Source organism: Eleutherodactylus coqui, chromosome 9 (assembly GCF_035609145.1).
Source record: "Eleutherodactylus coqui strain aEleCoq1 chromosome 9, aEleCoq1.hap1, whole genome shotgun sequence".
Lineage (NCBI taxonomy): Eukaryota > Metazoa > Chordata > Amphibia > Anura > Eleutherodactylidae > Eleutherodactylus > Eleutherodactylus coqui.
In genome coordinates, this window is record NC_089845.1 from 25,935,661 (window position 1) to 25,953,393 (window position 17,733).

Sequence of the window (17,733 nt, forward strand, 5' to 3'; positions counted from 1 at the left end):
ACTATGCAAAACATTTTCTCAAATGCTTGAGGTAAACTGCTTTGATTGGCTGGCACAGGAGCCTTAGTTCAGCCCCATTAAATATGTTGGTTAGAATTAGAATGCTGACTGTGAACCAGGCCTTATCATTTGAACTCTTTCTCACTAGTTCTCTTCAGTCTGAATGGATTTAAATATTTGTACATATATTCCAAAATCTTTAAAAAACACCTTGCATGTTTGTATAAGCAAAGCTATAAATCATAATTTGTTCATCAGTATTTATATGTCCTTTCCACTTCACTAAAACAGGCATATAAGCATATATATAGAGACATATTTGTACAATAAATTCAAATGATTGCGAGCTCAAATGAAAGAAGCTTTGATGTTTTTCTTTTCTATGTATTTATAATGATTGATACCAGTGGAATGATAGTATACCAGGTGTCTCTAAGTATTAATGTAAACAGTATATATGAATAAAATATATCCTAGACATATCATGGTCTTGTAAGACGGAAAACTCTATAATTTGCAGTGAGAGATCACCTATATACACAAGAAACATTACTTACTTCCTTGTCTTGCTACTAAAGAAAGAAATGTATAAAAAAACATTCTCTCTGTTATTTAATCATTAAGAAATTCTTAAAGGGTTATTCCATCTATAGGATATGCTATCACTTCTTGATTGATGAGGGTGCAACTCTGGAGACCCCTGCAGCTTCTTCGCTTCTTGTTACCTGCTGTGGAGCAAAATACAGGAGAGCTGCATTCAAGTAAATGAAGCCATGCTGTGGTTCCCTCCAGGCAGTACTTTCAACCACCTGCTGTGCAGGGAACCACAGAATTCAGCATGAAAGCGGCGCTGTGGCCCTTTATTTTCAGGATCGGCGGGGTAACAGCAGTTGGTCCCCTACCATTCAGAATTTGATGACTTACGCTTACAATTTGCAGATGGGACAAGCCTTAAAATGATTGACTTATTGCATTAACCCAAGAGGCTTTCTTGGTGAAGAAAGATATCTCAACATGTTATGAGATTTAAAAAAGACTTTGTAAGGTGTAATATCCCACAGTCACCATCAGATTGCAGATGAAGCTGCCTTACTCAGTAAGGCTGAAATCACACTAGCGTTTTTTGAAAGGATTCTGTTGAACAAAAAATGGAACTGTATAAAATGGAAGTGAATGAAAAGCATTTCTTCAGGTTTTTGGGGTGGATGCTTAAAAAAATGGAAAGTATGCTTTCTGTTGATTTCCGTTGCAGTTCCTTTTTTCATCATTTTAAACTGATCCGTTTATTTTCTACTGCTTGGCTTGTCTACCCCCCCCCCCCCCCCCTATTATCTCCTGCCCTGTGTGCATGCTCAGAAATAAAACCTGATACACAAACAAAAGGAAGAATTGATAAAATGTGATTACTTTCTGTGTTTTATTTAGGGCTCAGTCACACGGGTGGCGATGCGTGCGGACGAAAATCCGCATGACCAGCTCCATTGCTACCCATATGTTGTTTTTTTGACAGATGTTTTTCCGCATGGAAATATGCACAGATCGCAGCTAATACGCACGTACAAACGCCCATGTGACCAAGTCCTTAGTCTCATTGACTTCAATGTACTACATCCATTTTGTTCTCTTTTTTTGATTTGGAAAAAAGTACAATAGTCTATGGTTTTGCTCCAGTGTAAAAAACAGAATGGAGATGAAAAATGAAGAAATGGATTGAAAATTAAGATTCAATGTATTTCTATGGATATGAAATGTTTTCTTTGTTTTACTGCTCCCCTAATGGAGCAGTGCTTTTGTCAGCTTTGGGTATGGGCAGGTGTTAGAGTTTATGTTTGTCATCTGAGTTTTATCTCCTTTTAAGTTTTTGGTTTTTTTTTATAAATTCATCACGTTAGTTTTTTAAGATGAGAAAAAGACAGTGAACTTCATTGGATAACTCGTGGCCCAATCATTCCTTCATTGTTAATCAGGTCCATGGTACAAGACTTCACTACAACATGTCAATCTATTATCGTTTCTCATGCTCAGAGCATGCTAATTGACAATCCGCCTTGTCATGTAACCACAGTGGGCTACAGGAGAGCATTCAGGGGTTCACTAAATGATTTGACCAGCTGAACCATATCTTATACTGTCTAAACACAATGAAGAAGGGAGTCATAAGGGTGTATTCACAAGGCAAAATCCGACATGGATTTTACTGTGTGGATTTTATCCATAAATACTGTGACAGAAGTCTGTCGCTAAGGGTGGCTTCACACAAGCGTATGTGCAAAACCGTTCATGACAATGTGACTTTTTATGCAGTGTATATCACGCTATTGTGCACATTTCAGCACATTTTACTGTACTTTTTGAGTTGCCAGGGATCATTCACATCAGGGTAGGACACACCCGCACCGTGATTTAAAAGGCTATGCAGACTAATTAGTCTCTGGTGTTTTAAATTTTCCCGCAAAATAGCACAATTAATTGCACAATTGCGTAGGAATTGGGTGTGCACCCCCATAGACACCAATGGTGCATTTGGTGTGCAAGTGCACTCTAAAATAGAGCATGTCAAACCAAAGAAAAAATTGGTTGACCAAGAACTAGTTGTGAAAACTAAAAACTGGTCATAAACATTCTTCATCTTCTTATCTTCATACAACTTCTGTTGCAACTGCAGTTTGTATAGGTGCCATGTGTGTCTCTTGAGGATCCTTATGACAGTTGGCTGACTTACAGAATGCTCTAATGTAAGTTTGCTGGTACACTTATGTGGAGTTTTAATGCAAACAGCTAGCACAATGTTCGTCACCTGGAGATAGGAAACACTGCTTGGATGACCAGTTCTTGGTTTGTTCTGGACTAGAGGTGAGCGAGTATACTCGCTAAGGACAATTGCTTGAGCGAGCATTGCCTTTAGCGAGTATCTCCCTGCTCGAGACGGAAGGTTCGGGTGCCGGCGCGATGGAGCGGTGAGTAGTGGCTGTCAGCAGGAGGGAGCGGGGGAAAGAGAGAGAGAGAGAGATCTCCCCTCCGTTCCACCCCGCTCTCCCCCGCAGCTCCCTGCCGGCTGCCGACACCCAAACCTTCCGTCTCGAGCGGGGAGATACTCGTTAAAGGCAATGCTCGCTCGAGCAATTGCCTTTAGCGAGTATACTCACTCATCTCTATTCTGGACACTAACAGATTGCCTGAACTTCTGAATCAGTATCCTCATAGTTTGTACTCTCCCTGTGTGTCTTGCTGAGTTGTTCTTGACTAAAAGCTTCAGCCACCTCACGTGAACTTCGTTTATCAACCGTCAGAATGATCTCTCTTCTGTTCTGGATTGTTAACATCATCTTCTGGAACCTGAAAAAACATACAATTAGTGTCTTCCTTTCCACATAATTCAACATGGTTTATACCTATGCATCATATTATAAACATGATGCATAACTATACACCAGCTTATAGCAGCATTCCTCACGGGCAATGGCAATGATCTTCACTAGAGATGAGCGAAAGTACTCGGTAAGGGCGATTTCGCAATCGAGCACCGCGATTTTCGAGTACTTCACTACTCGGGTGAAAAGTACTCGGGTGCGCTCTGGGTGAGCGGGGGGTTGCAGCGGGAAGTGGGGGGGAGAGGGAGAGAGAGAGGTCTCCCCCCTGTTCCCCGCTGCTACCCCCCAGTCCCCTCTGCAACCCCCCGCCCCACAGCGCACCCGAGTACTTTTCACCCGAGTAGTGAAGTACTCGAAAATCGCGGTGCTCGATTGCGAAATCACCCTTACCGAGTACGATCGCTCATCTCTAATCTTCACCAATATTCTTGGGTTTGTGTGCTGTAGCCACTTTCTTCACATTTAAGCAAAGATTTTATATATATGGTTCAAGTCAGGCAACTGTGACAGCCACTCCACAATTTTCCAGGGCTTCTTCTGAAACTTAACCTTAGTCAACTTTGAGATACGCAGTGCAGTTGGCCAATGTGCCACACTCCAATTTGACTTAAGAATAAAGCAGGAGGCAATACCGGAGAATATCCCATGCAGTCACTGCAATAGTCCCAGGTATTTGGCAGCTGATATAACAAAGAGTCAAGGTATGGTACCTGAGGGTGTGAACCATGGCTGAGTCCAATAATATAACCAAAGGTCAGGATGTGCAGTATGTGGTTCAATATGATAAACAGGCAGACTGCAAATAGAAATATAGTCAAAGTCTGTAGCCAATGATCAGAGTGCACAGAGATCTTAACGAGCAGAACATATTAACTGCAGCTTTGTCCCAAAGGAGTTGAACCAATTGCTTAGACATTCACACTTGGGTATGGATGCTTAATATTACAGGAACTAGATCAGATTTGGTGGGAAAGGCAGACGATGTTGGCACTGGCAATGTAAGACAATGTCCAGGTATGTGCACATGCCCTATGGGTAGACAGGAGTTGAGTCAGACTGGACACAGGATAGAAGTGGCAGCCATGGTGTGCAGGAGACACAGCATCTGAATGAGAGTGCATCAGAAGTGGGTGAGGTAATATGGTGACTGTAACAGTGATACAATGTGACTGCTCTTATCAGCTGACATGAAATTCCTCAAAAGACAAGTGGTCAAAAACCCTGGAGTCACTGCAAAAGACCTAAAGCAGTATGTGGTGGCAGCAGCATATTAGCCTAATTACCAGAAACATGTTGCTGATATTTAACTGAATGTAATTAAAATAATGTAAGTTACTCTGTTATTTCAACTATGAATAGACATTATCACATTAAGGCCTCTTGTTCACGGGCGATATGTCTCTGCATTATCCGCGGCGATAATCTGGTCACGGGTAACACAGTGAACGCTTTCCATAGACTGAACTACGAAAAGTGCAGCCCGATGTTCATGAGTGGAGAATCATAGCAATTCTTGCGGGATTCAGATCGCGGCATGTTGCGATTTGCTGCAATTCTCTGCGGTGAGCCTATCTATGAGGCTCATCGTGGAGACCCGTCACTTCTCTCCCTTGCTCCCCCGCGGCGGAATATTGCTAGCGATATTCCGCCTTGCCCATGGACAGGCAGCCTTACTCCTACAGAGATTAGTTTCATATTACTAGCTTTTATTATTTTGTATTAGAATAACTAACGTTCTCATTTTATTGAGTTCGTGTTTTCAAAGAAAAACGTACAAAAGCACGCAGGTTAGCTAATGATTAATTCCCGTATATTTTGTGAAAACAGTAATAATTTCTGTTATCTTTCTTAAAGGCTTTATTCAATATACATTTACAAGATAAATATATCAGAGGACTTAATTTACTTTGAAGTTTGATTGGCAGAGAAACAAGCCTTAGTAAAAGGAGTCATGAGTCGTATCTTTAAAAAAAAACTGTCAAATATCTGTTTTTGAAGATTTTTTCAGAATCCTAATTTATACATTTAAATGAATTATTTATTTCAAATCTGAATTAAGGAGATCATCTAAATAAATGTTAGCTCTAAATGAAAACCTAATACAAATGATAATTTCTTAATGTTAATCATAGCAGTCTAATACAAAACTCTAAACTGCATGCATGGAGTTAAATATATCATTTGCCTCCCTGCAGCAGCCACTAGAGAAAGCTTAGAAATTTACTAATGTGAATACCTACCCTTCAATGTATTTTTTTAAATCTAAAGAAGTCCAAAATTCTGTGCTATTGAATTTCTTATAACTTTATTGTGGATTGCACTCCAAATACTCTACATCAGACAAATGGTAAAACGGTCACTGAACTTTCAACGAACTTACACAAATCAATAGCATAGGTAAGTATAAGTAGGATAATAAATCTTATAGGAAAAAATAACATTTCCTCCACCCCATCTTTCTAAACTGTTTACTCACACGGAATTTGATTTGCTAAATCTGACTTTGGAGATGGCAGAGACAAAAAACAGCTCATTGACAGATCAGATTGCATGATGCCCATACAACTCTATGGAGTGGGAGGAGGGCCTGAGTGAGAGAGAAGACTCACTTGGATCTCTCCCCCCCTCTCCCCCTGCTCACTGCCGCAACTCACCTGTCACCCGCGCCAGCAGCTGAACCTTTTCTCTCGAGCAGGCAGGTACTCGCTAAGGGCAATGCTCGCTCATCACTATTAATAAATCATTAATTGTTGGTTTTATAGAACACTGTAAATATTGCGCGTCTAATATATGTATGATATGATTTCTTTATTACATGTGCTTTATGACAAGAAAATAGAAACAGTCTGTCCTTTCTTCCTTCCTCCTTTCTTCCTACCATGGTCTAGGGAAAGCAGTTTCACTAAATGTTTTGTATGCATGAGATGCATTGTAAACACAGAGTTTAAGGATTTTCTGGACCATAGGGGGAAATTATCATGCAAATCCATGTAATTACTTTTCTGGCTGCTAAGCAATATTGCAGTTCCTTTTAAATCAACATTAACAAATATGATATTAAATGTTTCTATTACTTATCATTTCCCCCTTTGCTCTGCTCTTGTTTATATCCCATAGATTCACAGGATAGGCTAGATAGATCACTTTGAAGGGTGTTTTATAACTAGCACTACTGCTACTAATAATAATAGTAATATTAGGTTATTGTTAACACTTATCTGCATGCACACTATAGTGTGTACACAACATTATTGTGGGTATTTGGCAATAATGCTCATTCAGTGGCTCAACTGTGTGAGAACATTTTAATATGGGGAATAATATAGTTTGGTTTTGCATAATGCTGGCCTTATGTTGGATGATGCCCTTGGATGGTACATTAGATGGTGCTCCCACAACAGATGTAACAGTAGGTGGTGCTCCCATAACGGGTGTAACAGTATACTAAATAGTACACAAATAATAATAAATATCATACAGTACTGTGCACAATGTCATACATTGAATGAATAATACATCTATACCATTGCCTAAAAACAATCCTAGGGAGCCTCATAGATAAAGACATGTAGCAATGTTTCAAGCTTATTGGTAATTCTTCTAGCTGTATATGGTGTACTGTAGAACCTACAACACAGGAGCAGGTTCTACCATACATCATGTCCAATTTGAAAAAGGACCACCTAGTCAAAATGTTGCCACAACATGACATTGTGATAAAACTAAATATATTTCAAATTTTGCAGTAATACCGGTAGTATATTAGTTCCACAGCAGATGGGAATCTAGAGGGGAGCTGCTGTGGGCAGCTAGTCAGATATTCTCTACTTATATCCCAGGATTGGGGAGTCTCCATGGAGGGGACCTCCCACAGAAGTAAGTGATTCAACTTCAGTTGAAGATATAATTACTTTGCTCCAATAAAGAAGCGAGGGCACCTTTTTATTAGTATTTTTATGTTTACATTTTGTAGTAAAAAACTATGGTGGTGTTACCTTTAGAGTGATTTAGGGCCCCCTGTCCACGGGGGCTATGGAAAACGCCGACACCTGTCCACGATCGAAGAATCATTGCGATTCTCCGCTCATGGTGGGCTGCGAATTGCCCCGATTCTCCGTGGTCAGCCTATCTATTAGATAGGGAGTTTTGACGGCGGCTTCTTCTCCCGGGCCGCAGCTCCCGCGGCGGAGCTTCGCCCATGGACAGCCGGCCTTAAGAATAACCTTCACCTGTCACTAGGGTCAGGATTTACCACATTGGTTGAAAACTACTGCTAGCACATGAGCATGACTATTATGTTACTAAATAACAATCCTATACATTACTGCGACTTACAATACACCTCAAAAGTAAAATACAGAAGAGGGCGAAAGTAGTGGTGCCATAAAAGGCGAAAGGAAATATCATCATAGAGTGCGGAAAGATGAAGAATATAGAACAACCAAAAAAAAGCTCCACCAACAGCTTTATATGATTTATAAATACTATTTCTCTAAATTAAATCCTTCGGTCTTAGACCTGAGTACACACGTGGAGTTTTTGTTGCAGTTTTTAATTGCAGTTCTTCTGCTATTAAAAACCACATAAAAATGTTATATCATTAAAAACAGCATGCTTTTTAAAATTTGGTTTTTGACATAGAATACGTCTTATATTTCGATATCAGGGTTAATTCATAAGTGTCATGAAAACCGTTTGTTACAAAAAATGTAATAACATGAAAACTATAAATGATAGATACATGAGCGATATAGCATTCAATAGAGAAATAGAAAAAGCATCTTTTAGATACTGGTGGATCCTGCGCTGACAGCATTGGCTGATACAATCACAGTGTAAAGTCAGCCGATCTATAGATTATATAACATACAGACTGATTGGAGTAATGTTGGAATACTAGATAAGTGTTTGTAAAGTTAGATATGGTGGTAAGATGAAACTGTATTCATTCTAATGAACATTTGATGCTTGAAATTACATTCTTTAAACTTTGTTGTACAAAATAATTTCTTATTGACTAATTCTTATTGGCTACATTGACACATTTCACGCCTTAAAACTCATGACTAGAGATGAGCGAACACCAAAATGTTCGGGTGTTCGTTATTCGGAACGAACTTCCCGTGATGCTCGAGGGTTCGTTTCGAACAACGAACCCCATTGAAGTCAATGGGCGACCAGAGCATTTTTGTATTTCGCCGATGCTCGCTAAGGTTTTCATGTGTGAAAATCTGGGCAATTCAGGAAAGTGATGGGAATGACACAGTGACGGATAGGGCAGGCGAGGGGCTACGTGTTGGGCTGCATCTCAAGTTCACAGGTCCCACTATTAAGCCACAATACCGGCAAGAGTGGGCCCCCCCCCCCCTCCCAACAACTTTTACTTCTGAAAAGCCCTCATTAGCATGGCATACCTTTGCTAAGCACCACACTAGCTACAACAAAGCACAATCACTGCCTGCATGACACTCCACTGACACTTCTCCTGGGTTACATGCTGCCCAACCGCCCCCCCTCCCCCCCCACAGCGCACACCAAAGTGTCCCTGGGCAGCCTTCAGCTGCCCTCATGCCACACCACGCTCATGTCTATTTAGAATTGCGTCTGCCATGACGAGGGACCGCAGGCACACACTGCAGAGGTTGGCACGGCTAGGCAGCGACCCTCTTTAAAAGTGGCGGAGCGATAGCCCACAATGCTGTACAGAAGCAATGAGAAATAGAATCCTGTGCCACCGCCATCAGGAGCTGCACACGTGGGCATAGCAATGGGGAACCTATGTGCCACACACTATTCATTCTGTCAAGGTGTCTGCATGCCCCAGTCAGACCGGGCTTTTTAATTCATAAACACAGGCAGGTACAACTCCCTATTGTGAAGTCCCTGTCGACCGACAGCATGGGTGGCTCCCTGGAACCCACCGGCGGTACACAGAAATATCCCATTGCATTGCCCAACACAGCTGAGGTAGTAATGTCGTGCTTAATGCAGGTGGGCTTCGGCCCACACTGCATGCCCCAGTCTGACTGGGGTTCTTTATAAGTGTACAGATGTAGTAAAAAGTCCGTGTGCACCTACAGCATGGGTGGGTGCCAGGAAGCCACCGGCGGTACATAGAAATATCCCATTGCATTGCCCAACACAGCTGAGGTAGTAATGTTGTGCTTAACCCTTTCCAATCCAATTTGTATATGGTTTTCCTAGGGGGCTTACTCTTTTTCTGCTGTTATACAACGGCGCTATATGCTGGCTAAAGCCAGTACTGCATGAGCTGACACGTAGGATAGGCTCCGACAGCAGAGAGGCTGGCAATATACAGTAAGAGAACCCCGACGGACGTCTACCAACAACGGAGCTGTACAGCCTTAAACCCTAATGTCTTCACAGGTCACACAGTGGACTGGAAAGGGTTAATGCAGGTGGGTTTCGGCCCACACTGCATGCCCCAGTCAGACTGGGGTTCTTTACAAGTGGACACATGTAGGTTAAACTCCCTGTGGACCCACTGCCTGGGTGGGTGCCAGGAAGCCACCGGCGGTACATAGAAATATCCCATTGCATTGCCCAACACAGCTGAGGTAGTAATGTCGTGCGTAATACAGGTGGGCTTCGGCCCACACTGCATGCCCCAGTCAGACGGGTTCTTTAGAAGTGTACAGATGTATTAAAAACTCAGTGTGCACCTACAGCATGGGTGGCTCCCTGGAACCCACCGGCGGTACACAAAAATATCCCATTGCATTGCCCAACACAGCTGAGGTAGTAATGTCGTGCTTAATGCAGGTGGGCTTCGGCCCACACTGCATGCCCCAGTCAGACTGGGGTTCTTTACAAGTGGACACATGTAGGTTAAACTCCCTGTGGACCCACTGCCTGGGTGGGTGCCAGGAAGCCACCGGCGGTACATAGAAATATCCCATTGCATTGCCCAACACAGCTGAGGTAGTAATGTCGTGCGTAATACAGGTGGGCTTCGGCCCACACTGCATGCCCCAGTCAGACGGGTTCTTTAGAAGTGTACAGATGTATTAAAAACTCAGTGTGCACCTACAGCATGGGTGGCTCCCTGGAACCCACCGGCGGTACATAAAAATATCCCATTGCATTGCCCAACACAGCTGAGGTAGTAATGTCGTGCTTAATGCAGGTGGGCTTCGGCCCACACTGCATGCCCCAGTCAGACGGGTTCTTTAGAAGTGTACAGATGTATTAAAAACTCAGTGTGCACCTACAGCATGGGTGGCTCCCTGGAACCCACCGGCGGTACATAAAAATATCCCATTGCATTGCCCAACACAGCTGAGGTAACGTCAGCTGTAATGCAGGTGGCCTAAAAATTAATTTGATTACACTGTAGGCGAGGGCCCACAAAAATTGCTGTATCAACAGTACTAATGTACATCCCAAAAATTGGCCATGGCCAGCCAAGAGGGCAGGTGAAACCCATTAATCGCTTTGGTTAATGTGGCTTAAGTGGTAACTAGGCCTGGAGGCAGCCCAGTGTAACGAAAAATTGGTTCAAGTTAAAGTTCCAATGCTTTTAAGCGCATTGAAACTTATAAAAATTGTTCTGAAAAATTATTTGAGTGAGCCTTGTGGCCCTAAGAAAAATTGCCCGTTCAGCGTGATTACGTGAGGTTTCAGGAGGAGGAGCAGGAGGAGGAGGAGGAGGAATATTAGACACAGATTGATGAAGCAGAAATGTCCCCGTTTTGGATGGTGAGAGAGAACGTAGCTTCCATCCGCGGGTGCAGCCTACGTATTGCTTACGTATCGCTGCTGTCCGCTGGTGGAGAACAGAAGTCTGGGGAAATCCAGCCTTTGTTCATCTTGATGAGTGTTAGCCTGTCGGCACTGTCGGTTGACAAGCGGCTACGCTTATCTGTGATGATTCCCCCAGCCGCACTAAACACCCTCTCTGACAAGACGCTAGCCGCAGGACAAGCAAGCACCTCCAGGGCATACAGCGCTAGTTCAGGCCACATGTCCAGCTTCGACACCCAGTAGTTGTAGGGGGCAGAGGCATCACCAAGGATGGTCGTGCGATCCGCTACGTACTCCCTCACCATCCTTTTACAGTGCTCCCGCCGACTCAGCCGTGACTGGGGAGCGGTGACACAGTCTTGGTGGGGAGCCATAAAGCTGGCCAGGCCCTTAAAGACTGTTGCACTGCCTGGGATGTACATGCTGCTCGATCTACGCACATCCCCTGCTACCTTGCCCTCGGTACTGCGCCTTCTGCCACTAGCGCTGTCGGCTGGGAATTTTACCATCAGCTTGTCCGCAAGGGTCCTGTGGTATAGCAACACTCTCGAACCCCTTTCCTCTTCGGGAATCAGAGTGGGCAGGTTCTCCTTATACCGTGGATCGAGCAGTGTGTACACCCAGTAATCCGTAGTGGCCAGAATGCGTGCAACGCGAGGGTCACGAGAAAGGCATCCTAACATGAAGTCAGCCATGTGTGCCAGGGTACCTGTACGCAACACATGGCTGTCTTCACTAGGAAGATCACTTTCAGGATCCTCCTCCTCCTCCTCCTCAGGCCATACACGCTGAAAGGATGACAGGCAATCAGCCGGTGTACCGTCAGCAGCGGCCCAAGCTGTCTCTTCCCCCTCCTCCTCATCCTCCTCATGCTCCTCCTCCTCCTCCTGTACGCGCTGAGAAATAGACAGGAGGGTGCCCTGACTATCCAGCGGCATACTGTCTTCCCCTGTTTCCGAGCGCAAAGCAGCTGCCTTTATGGTTTGCAGGGAATTTCTCAAGATGCATAGCAGAGGAATGGTGACGCTAATGATTGTAGCATCGCCGCTCACCACCTGGGTAGACTCCTCAAAATTACCAAGGACATGGCAGATGTCTGCCAACCAGGCCCACTCTTCTGAAAGGAATTGAGGAGGCTGACTCCCACTGCGCCGCCCATGTTGGAGTTGGTATTCCACTATTGCTCTACGCTGCTCATGGAGCCTAGCCAACATGTGGAGCGTAGAGTTCCACCGTGTGGGCACGTCGCACAGCAGTCGGTGCACTGGCAGCTTAAAGTGATGTTGCAGGGTGCGCAGGGTGGCAGCGTCCGTGTGGGACTTGCGGAAATGTGCGCAGAGCCGGCGCGCCTTTACGAGCAGGTCTGACAAGCGTGGGTAGCTTTTCAGAAACCGCTGAACCACCAAATTAAAGACGTGGGCCAGGCATGGCACGTGCGTGAAGCTGCAGAGCCGCCACCAGGTTACGCCCGTTGTCACACACGACCATGCCCGGTTGGAGGCTCAGCGGCGCAAGCCAGCGGTCGGTCTGCTCTGTCAGACCCTGCAGCAGTTCGTGGGCCGTGTGCCTCTAATCGCCTAAGCTGAGTAGTTTCAGCACGGCCTGCTGACGCTTGCCCACCGCTGTGCTGCCACACCGCGCGACACCGACTGCTGGCGACATGCTGCTGCTAACACATCTTGATTGCGAGACAGAGGAGGAGGAGGAGGAGGAGGGTGCTTTAGTGGAGGAAGCATACACCTCCGCAGATACCACCACCGAGCTGGGGCCCGCAATTCTGGGGGTGGGTAGGACGTGAGCGGTCCCAGGCTCTGACTCTGTCCCAGCCTCCACTAAATTCACCCAATGTGCCGTCAGGGAGATGTAGTGGCCCTGCCCGCCTGTGCTTGTCCACGTGTCCGTAGTTAAGTGGACCGTGGCAGTAACCGCGTTGGTGAGGGCGCGCACAATGTTGCGGGAGACGTGGTCGTGCAGGGCTGGGACGGCACATCGGGAAAAGTAGTGGCGACTGGGAACTGAGTAGCGCGGGGCCGCCGCCTCCATGATACTTTTGAAGGACTCAGTTTCCACAACCCTATACGGCAGCATCTCAAGGCTGATGAATTTTGCTATGCGGACGGTTAACGTTTGAGCGTGCGGGTGCGTGGCGGCGTACTTGCGCTTGCGCTCGAACACTTGCGCAAGTGACGGCTGAACGGTGCGCTGAACTACACTGCTGGATGGGGCCGAGGACAGCGGAGATGAGGGTGTGGGTGCAGGCCATGAGGCGGTAGTGCCTGTGTCCTGAGAGGGGGGTTGCATCTCAGTGGCAGGTTGGGGCACAGGGGGAGAGGCAGGGGTGCAAACCGGAGGCGGTGAACGGCCTTCGTCCCACCTTGTGGGGTGCTTGGCCATCATATGTCTGCGCATGGTGGTGGTGGTGAGGCTGTTGGTGTTGGCTCCCCGGCTGAGCTTTGCGCAACAAAGGTTGCACACCACTGTTCGTCGGTCGTCAGGCGTCTCTGTGAAAAACTGCCAGACCTTAGAGCACCTCGGCCTCTGCAGGGTGGCATGGCGCGAGGGGGCGCTTTGGGAAACACTTGGTGGATTATTCGGTCTGGCCCTGCCTCTTCCCCTGGACACCCCACTGCCTCTTGCAACCTGCCCTGCTGATGCCCTTGACTCCCCCTCTGAAGACCTGTCCTCCTGAGTAAGCGTTGCACACCAGGTGGGGTCAGTCACCTCATCGTCCTGCTGCTCTTCCTCCGAATCCTCTGTGCGCTGCTCCCTTGGACTTACTGCCCTTACTACTACCTCACTGCAAGACAACTGTGTCTGATCGTCATCATCCTCCTCACCCACAGAAAGTTGTTGAGACAGTTGGCGGAAGTCCCCAGCCTCTTCCCCCGGACCCCGGGAACTTTCGAATGGTTGGGCATCAGTGACGATAAACTCCTCTGGTGGGAGAGGAACCGCTGCTGCCCAATCTAAGCAGGGGCCCAAGAACAGTTCCTGGGAGTGTTCCCGCTCCTGAGCAGGTGTCATTGTAGTGGAGTGAGGAGGCTGGGAGGAAGGAGGAGCAGCAGACAGAGGATTCGGATTTGCAGCAGTGGACGGCGCAGAACTGCGTGTTGACGATAGGTTGCTCGAAGCACTTTCTGCCATCCAGGACAGGACCTGCTCACACTGCTCATTTTCTAATAACCGTCTCCCGCGTGGACCCATTAATTGGGCGATGAATGTGGGGACGCCAGAAACGTGCCTCTCTCCTAATCGCGCAGCAGTCGGCTGCGACACACCTGGATCAGGAGCTCGGGCTGTGCCCACACCCTGACTTGGCCCTCCGCGTCCTCGGCCGTGTCCACGTCCTCTAGGCCTACCCCTACCCCTCAGCATGCTGTATTACCAGTGATTTGATTTAACAGGCAGGAAATAAATTTGCGCAAGACTGCAGGCCAAATATAATTTTTGCCCTTTTGGGAAAACGAAAGGCCCCACTGCCTCTAGTGAATGAATAATCTAAGTTTAATAACTGTGCTGTGTCCCTGCTTATGTGTCACAGAACGTGAGGGTAGCAGAGTTATTATAACTCTGGCAGAGCAGGTATTTTTTTTCCCAATTAAGGAAAGCAAATGGCGAAGCCAGCAGTAAAGCGTAGCTGGGTGCGTATGATTTAGCAATGTTTTTCACGCAGCTCACACGTGTCCACAGGCGTTAGGACGGACAGAGGCTGGACAAATAGATTTGTTTTCAGTTTTTTCCCAACAAAAGGCAGCACTGCGTATATTCAATGAACATGAGAAGTGTAATAACTGTGCTGTGTCCCTGCTTATGTGTCACAGAACGTGAGGGTAGCAGAGTTATTATAACTCTGGCAGAGCAGGTATTTTTTTCCCAATTAAGGAAAGCAAATGGCGAAGCCAGCAGTAAAGCGTAGCTGGGTGCGTATGATTTAGCAATGTTTTTCACGCAGCTCACACGTGTCCACAGGCGTAAGGACGGACAGAGGCTGGACAAATAGATTTGTTTTCAGTTTTTTCCCACCAAAAGGCAGCACTGCGTATATTCAATGAACATGAGAAGTGTAATAACTGTGCTGTGTCCCTGCTTATGTGTCACAGAACGTGAGGGTAGCAGAGTTATTATAACTCTGGCAGAGCAGGTATTTTTTTTCCCAATTAAGGAAAGCAAATGGCGAAGCCAGCAGTAAAGCGTAGCTGGGTGCGTATGATTTAGCAATGTTTTTCACGCAGCTCACACGTGTCCACCGCCCGTAAGGACGGACAGAGGCTGGACAAATAGATTTGTTTTCACTTGTTTTTCCACCAAAAGGCAGCACTGCGTATATTCTATGAATAATAACTGTGTTGTGGCCCTGCCTATACAATTCTTTCCCTGCAGTATCAATGGAGGGTGGAATGCTCTGCAGAGGCGATTTTGAGAAGCCCAAAAAAAATGCAGCACAGCTAACAGCAGCCTGGACAGTACTGCACACGGATAAATATGGCCCTAGAAAGGACCGTTGAGGTTCTTGAAGGCTACACGCACTCCTAACACTCTCCCTGCCTATGCAGCACTTCTGTCCCTAATGCCAGGTGCAACGCTCTGCAGAGCCGATTTTGAGAAAAAAAAAAATTCCACTGCTAACAGCAGCCAACACACAGCTATCAGTGGCCCTAATAAGGACCTTTGGGGGGTCTTGAAGCCTACACTAACTACCAATTCTTTCCCTACAGCAGCTCCGGTATAAACAGCACTGTCCCTCATCTAACTCACACCGCATCTGAGGCGAGCCGCGGGAGGGGCCGACTTTTATGTTCGGGTGACACCTGATCTTCCCAGCCACTCACTGCAGGGGGGTGGTATAGGGCTTGAACGTCACAGGGGGAAGTTGTAATGCCTTCCCTGTCTTTCAATTGGCCAGAAAAGCGCGCTAACGTCTCAGGGAAGGAAGTGAAAGTAACCAGAACAACGCATGGTGTTCGTTACGAATAACGAACATCCCGAACACCCTAATATTCGCACGAATATCAAGCTCGGACGAACGCGTTCGCTCATCTCTACTCATGACCATGTCCCAAAACAGCCCTGTATGCCATTTTTTAAATTGCAGTAAATTGGGGCTCACTGAGATGTTTTTCTGCTGAGACCGCTCGGTGCCATTTTAGGAAGGCGGGACTTGTTATTGGTATAGTGCCAACTTATTCTGCCACACTTGTTTTTTTTTTTACTCCCCAGCAAAAGGGGATTTTCCATATGTGGAACACACAATGCGTTCCACTCGCACTTCCTAAAACCATTTGCAATTAAGCTATATTAAATATATAAGAGAGAATCCTAGTCACATGACCGAATCTCCTCATATGACTAGGTCACATGACCGAATCTCCTCCCTGGGGAGCACGGACTTTCTGATGGCGTCCCCAGCGACCACAACATGTGTGAGTTTTAAGACTGTGTTATATCTGTGTGTACATAAGACAGATTTTAGTGTAAAGTGTTTGTATATGTTGCTTGAAAAAGGCGCATTTTGAACGCCAAAATGCGTAGCGAAATAAATCATATTGATAATTTACAGACCCGGGTCTGTATCTTTTGGTTTAACCCTTAGAGGAGATTTTTGCTTTTTTGCGGTGAACTTGTGCTAAGCCCTGGTTATCCAGTGTGCTTTTCTTCTCGTATTGACGGAGACCAAGGATTTAGGAGGATGAAGGACAATCAAGGACACTAGGTGCTGGCGGATATCCCTGAGTGGGCAATCTGCTGAGCACCAGATGAGTGCTATCAATTACTTACTGGAGGCTTACATTAGAGGATGATGTTTCCTATGATGAGGCGCTGATTTATGTCTCTTTTTGCTATTTCCATCGATAATTTAAGTGGGCTTTCTTCTTTCTTTTTTCTTGTCCCATCCACTTGTACTGGGCTGAAGACCAGCTGGAGGATCCAAGAAACAGACCCTTTCAGTAGCCTTGTACCGCTATTAAGCCATCTTGAACCGCCACATAACCTCTGCCATGTGCCGCTAGCCATGTCCCCTGAGCATGATAATTCTATATCCCCTATACGCTCTAATCTTATCGGTATAGAAGATGGAATTAGGACAAAACAAACTCTATATCTGAATTCAGTACTTGCTGAATGTTTTAAAATGTTGGTAGAAAATAATTTCTTTTAAAATTAAGACTCTTGATCATCAGAAATAGCATTAATGAGGGAAGGCAATGTGCTGTGCTTCTGTAAAGCGAGGAATACAATTCACCACATTTATCTCTTTTAAAGTCTTACAAAATAAAGCCTTGGTCTTCCTGGCGCTATTATGTATCCTTCTTTATCTTTTCTGCGTGCATTTGTTCTTACTGAGATAGAAGGCTATGTCAAGACAACTGTGCTTTCATTGTCTAAGCTGCAGGACAAAATAGAGCAGAATTGATATTTTATTTTGTAGCATTTATTATGTTTAAAAACTTTCTTTGAGCCTACCGCATTGGAGGAGCACACTTCCTTCTTGCCTTATAGCAAATTCAATGAATGAGATTTTATTGACAAAGTTCTGTCAATAGACTATTACAGCATCCAGGAAGTGCTAGAATACAAAGATATGGGGAGATGCACATAA